The 6,296-nt window shown below is 38.8% G+C and overlaps 1 long non-coding RNA gene across 5 annotated transcripts in view; it reads left to right on the forward strand.

Moving 5' to 3' along the window:
• Positions 1–2,150: 2,150 nt before the first annotated feature.
• Positions 2,151–6,296, forward strand: part of LOC120242454 — a 106,687-nt gene continuing 102,541 nt past the window's right edge. For all 5 annotated transcript variants that reach the window (XR_005531082.1, XR_005531080.1, XR_005531084.1 and 2 more), the window contains exon 1: positions 2,151–2,396. This is a non-coding gene — a long non-coding RNA (uncharacterized LOC120242454). The remainder of the gene's footprint in view (positions 2,397–6,296) is intronic.

Consider the following 6,296-nt stretch of genomic DNA (forward strand, 5'->3'; position numbering starts at 1 on the left):
CACAATCTCCGGGTGAATTTTGGAAGGAGAAAAATAATTTAAGGGCTCATTTTTATTCTGTTGGGTTTTGGAAGGCTAAAAGCAAAGTTTCAACATAAAGCATAGATTTAAACAAGTTCATGAACAAAGACACACTGCCATCAGAGAAAAGCATTATGTGTAAATTTAGAAAACTTAATTAATTAATTACCAATTGCATTTCTCCTCTGAAAAGGCTGATTTCCTGCAATGTTGAAGGCACACATTAAAAAGAAAGGACTTCGGTTCTAAATGAACCGAATAGGAGATATTCACATAATATTCAGCTTCTTGACCATAAGGAGGTTCATCCTGAGAGTTTATAAAGTGTAACATTCAAGTGAAATGTACACTGGTCCTTTTATTTTGAATATAGGATAGAGAAAGGTACTTTTCCCATCTGTCCGTTACAATTTATAATAAATTAATCAGCCTTATCTAAGAGATTACGAAGTGCTTGACTGAGGTAAATTGATTTAGATGATATCACTTAAAACATTTTAAAGCAAAAGTGAAAACATAAAAGGAAGGGAATATTGGCTTCAGTGAAAAATGTCACATTGGGTATTTCTTGACAGGACCACATCACATCATGTGTCAGAGGGAAGTTAACAAATTAGGCAACCCTACTTCTTTGCAGAATGTATGCTAATAGCTTATTTCCTGACTCCAAAAGTTATGATGCAGATTTTCATTTTGCATGTACTTTCCTGGCATATTACCATACAGTTAGAAGGAACCATACATTGTAAACTGTAAAGGGGGTTGGGGGTGCAGGGATGGGGCTAAAAAGTAATTTTTTTCAGTCTCCAAGATTTAATGCTTATTCACTCATTGATTCTTTTCCTATGGGATATTGGCTAATTTAATTGGCTTTTAAAATCATATACTATTTTGCTAACATCTACATGGTTTCTAAATAGAAAACAAAATCAAACGCATCAGATCTTTTTCAGAAAGTGCAATTGACTGTTCAGTTACTGAAGAACAACTATTTAAATTTCCTAGCTTCTACTTCAAACAAACACACTTACAAACATCTAAACCTATCCTTCCTTGCTAATAACTCTTAAAGTTGTTGCAGGCATGGCTGTGGATGAATATTTTATATGAGAACCTTTAACCCTCTTCCTATTTACCCTGGAAATGCATTTAATTTATCTTTTGTGCTTACGTGCTTTAAAAAGCATTACTCAGTATCCAAGAATTATTCACCCTCTTTGAAAAATCAGTGAATAAAAAAACCTGATTCCAGAAAAGAGGTGTGATGTTTACTCTGAAGTTTCAGGAACATACAGAATTTTCTTAATAAACTAGAAGAACCTCTATCTTAGATAAATTTAAATAGGGCAGCTGTGGGGTATGGTTTATACCCATGTCTTTCTGCTTTCTAGTCTTTGGCACTAAGGTGTCTGGGGTTTTGTCTTCACACACTGTCTATTGTTAACAGAGTAGATTTTGAGACTAAATTTTTTTTCCAAATTGTCTTGCTTTTATAGCTGAATGTATTATTAAATTAAAAATAATATGCATTTCTGTGTTCAAGTTTACATGTCTAGGCAATAATGAGGAGGTGGGATTCTTCAACAGCCCTTGGCTCCCAAAAAACAAACACAAAAATAAAAACATTACAGAAATACACTAAAGAGAAAAAAAAAAAACCACCTTAGGATTCAGTGTGTTGGAAATACAGGCACACCGTTCTTACAGCGGAGCTCGTAGTAAGTAAGGGTTTTTCCATCTTAACTATGAACCAGGATGTGACACTTCAGTTTTATATATAATTGATGAATTTTAAACAAGTTTGAGCAACATATTATCACAGGAGTGAAGGAAATGAAGGGAGATTTGAAAAATCAGCTTCCAAAAAAGAAACACACACACACACACGCACGCGCACACACACACACACACAAGTAAGAGACAGGGCATGGTGGCTTATCTTCGTTTTTAAAGATGTTACGAAAGTTCTACTTGAAAAATTACAATAACATGCGTTCTCACTGAGGGCAAAACAAGATGATTATAGGAGAGAAAAGGAAGAAAAAGGTTCCCTTCCCCTCCTCCCCACCAAACAACAACAACAACAATAATAACAAAAACCAACCTAACCACCACCAACAAAACACAAAAACAAGCCCCAGTCCTACACCCCGTGTAAGAAGCCCCTTACCACTGGAGGGAAAGTTTCTGTGTAAGTGTGGGGGAGCAAGAGCTCCCAGTTGGTCTGCTTTTTAAACCCGGCAGGCAGTGGTTACACCCGTCAGCAGCCTGGCAGCCCAGAAGGAAGCAAACTCTTCTGCAGACAACCTACCACTTCGAGGGAAACTTTGAAAGTTAACCTCTCCTTTCCGAAGGAGGTTTTCAGAGGCTGGATGGTGAGAGCTGATATAATCAATTTTATTATTTTCTAAAGTCATTCCTAACTTTTATGATACTCCCTCCCCCTCCCTTCTTTTACTATCTGTCTTTGTGCCTCCAGGGCCAGTGAAAGAACACAGGGCAGATTCTAGATTGCTTTCAGAGTTTGCCTTCTCTGATGATGGATTACCATGTCAATTTAAACGGCATAGGATTAATTTGTTTCAATGATTTCTCTTTAGGCTGAATGCCAGCCGTTTTTCTATCTCTTTCCCTGCTCTTCAGAACAACAACCAAAAAAAAAAAAAAAAAAAAGAAAGAAGAAAGCCTTCTTTCCATATTCTAAGTTAGGAGACAATAATAGAAATAGACAAGTTAGGTGTAATGTTGCAACACAGTTATAGGTCTGAGTGTTTTTATCTCTGCCTAAGAGGCTGAAACATACAGTCAGTCACATTAAAATGAAATTGGACTGAACATTTATTCAATAAATACTTGTCTTGTAGATAATCCAGTGCCGAGTGCTTTTGACACATAAGGACTTAATTTGTCTTGGATAACAAGTTATTAATATGGCACATTTAAACTTGCCACCTACAATAAGGGTATTGAGATCTATAACCAACTCAAATGATCATACACATACACACACACACACACACACACACACACACACACACACTTACTAGTAACTCATAGGTATTTCAGATCACATATGGACAAAAAAGTTCAATGAAGTTAAAAATAATTCCATTCATTATGCAGGTATATCTAACCTTTCCAAAGTAAAAATGTGGCAGGGAGTTTTCACTTTGGAAAGGTTTCTGAAGTGCCCAAGAAAAATGCTGTTCAAATCCCATTTCTTTGCAAGACCAAGTCCATTATGAGGATGAAAATGGCACCAAAAAAAAAAAAAAAAGTACTCCCTCCACAGTTTTTGCCTTGACTAACCTTGCAGCCAGAGGTAGCATGCTGTCTGTAGAATAAAGCTAATTTAGGCGAAATAATCTATCCCTAAAGTGATTATTGTATTTCTTTCTCTAATGGGAGTTCCCCCAGCAGATGCAAAGGAACAGGAGAGGGGGTTTTATCCTATGGAATGAAACTGCTGAGTAAATGGGGCTATTTGAACGTGGGGCTACATTTCCATCACCCTCTTTTCTTAATTGCCTCTCCCTTTCTCAGCCTTCTTCTGCACTGAAATTAAACATCATAGTTCAGGATAATAAATTGCATTCCGAATATGAACGCAAATGGATTTTATAGCCGTCCTCCTTTCCTGTGCCCTCTCAAATGCACTGGTGGGCTTTCTTTGAGCAGGTTGTACTTTCTAAGGACATATGCAATCAAAGGCCAGCGACTGTCACAACTGGAATCTATGCAATTTTAATTTGCAAAAAAGTTGTTGGTTGTTAACCTTGGAGGAGATTGTGCATCTCTAAGAAACTGAATCTTTGAGAGCTCTCCCTGGGAAATGATGTTACACATGAGCAGAAAAATCCAGGCAAGAAAGGCTAATTGAATGAAGAGAGAGAATTAGGTTAAAAAATAGAGTACAATCTAGTATCACATTTTCAGTAGTGTAACTTGAAATGAAGGTGTCTTCAAGTCGCTGGTGATGCCAGAGTGTTTAGATGTTGGCCACAGATGGGAACACCTATTGAAATGTGTCTGAAGAAGATTAATAGGGCTTGTCACTGTTGGGAAAGCACTGCTTTGCTGTAAATTTCTACCAGCACAAGATGAATTACCGATGAACGCTCACTTATCAACCCCATCACTATCGTTCGACACTAAATCAAATTGAGAAGTTATCTGCAATCAGAAAATTTCTTTTTAAAATAGACATACACCTTTAGGCCCCAAACCCTTTAATAATCCCACTCAGAAAACAATTCCCCAGCCCATGATGCTTCTTTAGCTTACACAAAATTGTATCTTGATAATGAATATATTTTTAAGTTCACGTGCAATGGGCAGCTAGTCAATAGCAAAGTTTGATAGTATTTTAACGAGGGTGTGAAGGCTTCTTGGAAGCCTGCGTTTAATATTTCATCAAATGCATTTTCTTTGCTTTGAGATCTTTCTCCTCCTTACTTTGGAAGGCAGTGAGGAGGGTGGGTTTGCTGTTTTCCTTCTAAGCCCTGTCCTGTGAGCTACTCATTATCATATCTTCTGGTAAGATAAAATTATGAGAGAACCCCATGTTTAGGTGGAGAACAGTAGAATAGGATTAAATGGATCACGGTGATAATTGAGGAAATGCATCTATTCCTTTATGATTTAATGGTGTTTTATGTCTAAGGTGGCTTACTCGAGAAATAAAACAGTGGCATTATCTCTTTTATTATCTGTTAACCAACTCCAGGCATCCGGAGGGTTTCCAAGCTAGGAAAAACAATGTTTTAATAAAACCATTAACCCTTGGGTTTTTATAGGGTTCTACCGGTTTATGCATTATCTCGCATGGACAACTCGGTGGACTTTCATGGAAATTCTTCACAGGCAGATAGTTTGAATTCCCATTTTGCTGCTGAGCTGACTGAGGCTCGGAGAGTTACCTGAAGCCATGGAGCTAAAAGGAGCACAGTCAGAATTCATTACTACGATTCTGAGGTTCCTTTCAGGGTCTCTTTATGGCTTAGTCATTATGTAAATGAAAAAGAATATAATGACCATGAAACTAATTGCAGGTAACATTGACTCTAAACCGGAACAATGGGAAACTTCTACACATGCCATTTTGTTTAACCTCAATATATTCATATATAAGATACTCATTTTAATCTCTATCCATCTCTCAGAGGTAGATACAGGTATTATTTCCATTATCCAAGAGCAAAATAACCCAGGGTCTTAACAGAGTTTAGGGACTCACCCGAAACTCACATTGCTAGAAAGCTGGGGACATGTTCTTCAAACCCGGGAAATCTACCGTTCAAAGCCATGACCCTAGCCCACCATGCTGTTTCTGATTGCGAGGAGTGTCCAGTCCCATGAAGCAGTCACAAGAAATCCCGCTTGCTTTGGGAATCCAAAAGTCCCTCAGACTCTGAGACAGTTTGTCACAGCAGAAGAGACCCCTGGTTTGGAATTAAGGAGATTTTAAGTTCTAGCTTTACCAGTTACTGTGTGACCTCTACATCTTTGGTTTTTATTTTCCTCATCTCTGAAATGGGGTGGTTGGAGTAACTGAAAGTAGGCACATTGGTTTTGGGCACTTTCTTCTGTCGTGGTGTCTGAGAGGAAAGAAGTGAGGAACAGAAGCAGCGGCCATGTCGGAGGAGGTGAGGGGGACGAGTAATACGTAGGGGGGCCCTTTGAGAGGGTGTGACTTCCGTCTCTCAGACTGGATACACGTCGCTTTGGATGAGGTCTCCGCTTTCTTTCTCTCTGCTTCCAGAGAGCACTGAATACTTAAGACAAAGGTCGTTCTTTAGAAAACCAGGCGATTTAATACGTACAAGAAAAACTTTCCCAGAGAGAAGAAGAAAACCCCGAGGTCTGGAACAGTTAGGTGACCTATGTAAGGTCACCCAGCTAATTGGTGACAGGGTGAAAGTAAGCCCCCTTTCCCTCAGCCCCCTAAACCAGGAATCCCCTCCTACTGTACCCTCCCAAAACATCTTCCCAATTCTCTGCTCCTCATGCCACAAAAACATACTTTACTTCTTATTTTTTAATGTTTATTTATTTTTTAGAGAGAGACAGAGAAGATGGGGAGTGGCAGAGAGAGAGGCAGACACAGGATCTGAAGGCTGCAGGCTCTGAGCTGTCAGCACAGAGCCCGATGTGGGGCTTGAACTCACAGACTGTGAGATCATGACCTGAGCCAAACTTGCCCCACTAACAGAAGCATCAGGTTCCCCCACAAAAACATACTTTAGATCATCTGGTAATGGCTCCATTATGACTGT

Source organism: Hyaena hyaena, unplaced genomic scaffold, assembly GCF_003009895.1.
Source record: "Hyaena hyaena isolate Hyena2069 unplaced genomic scaffold, ASM300989v1 scaffold_307, whole genome shotgun sequence".
NCBI lineage: Eukaryota > Metazoa > Chordata > Mammalia > Carnivora > Hyaenidae > Hyaena > Hyaena hyaena.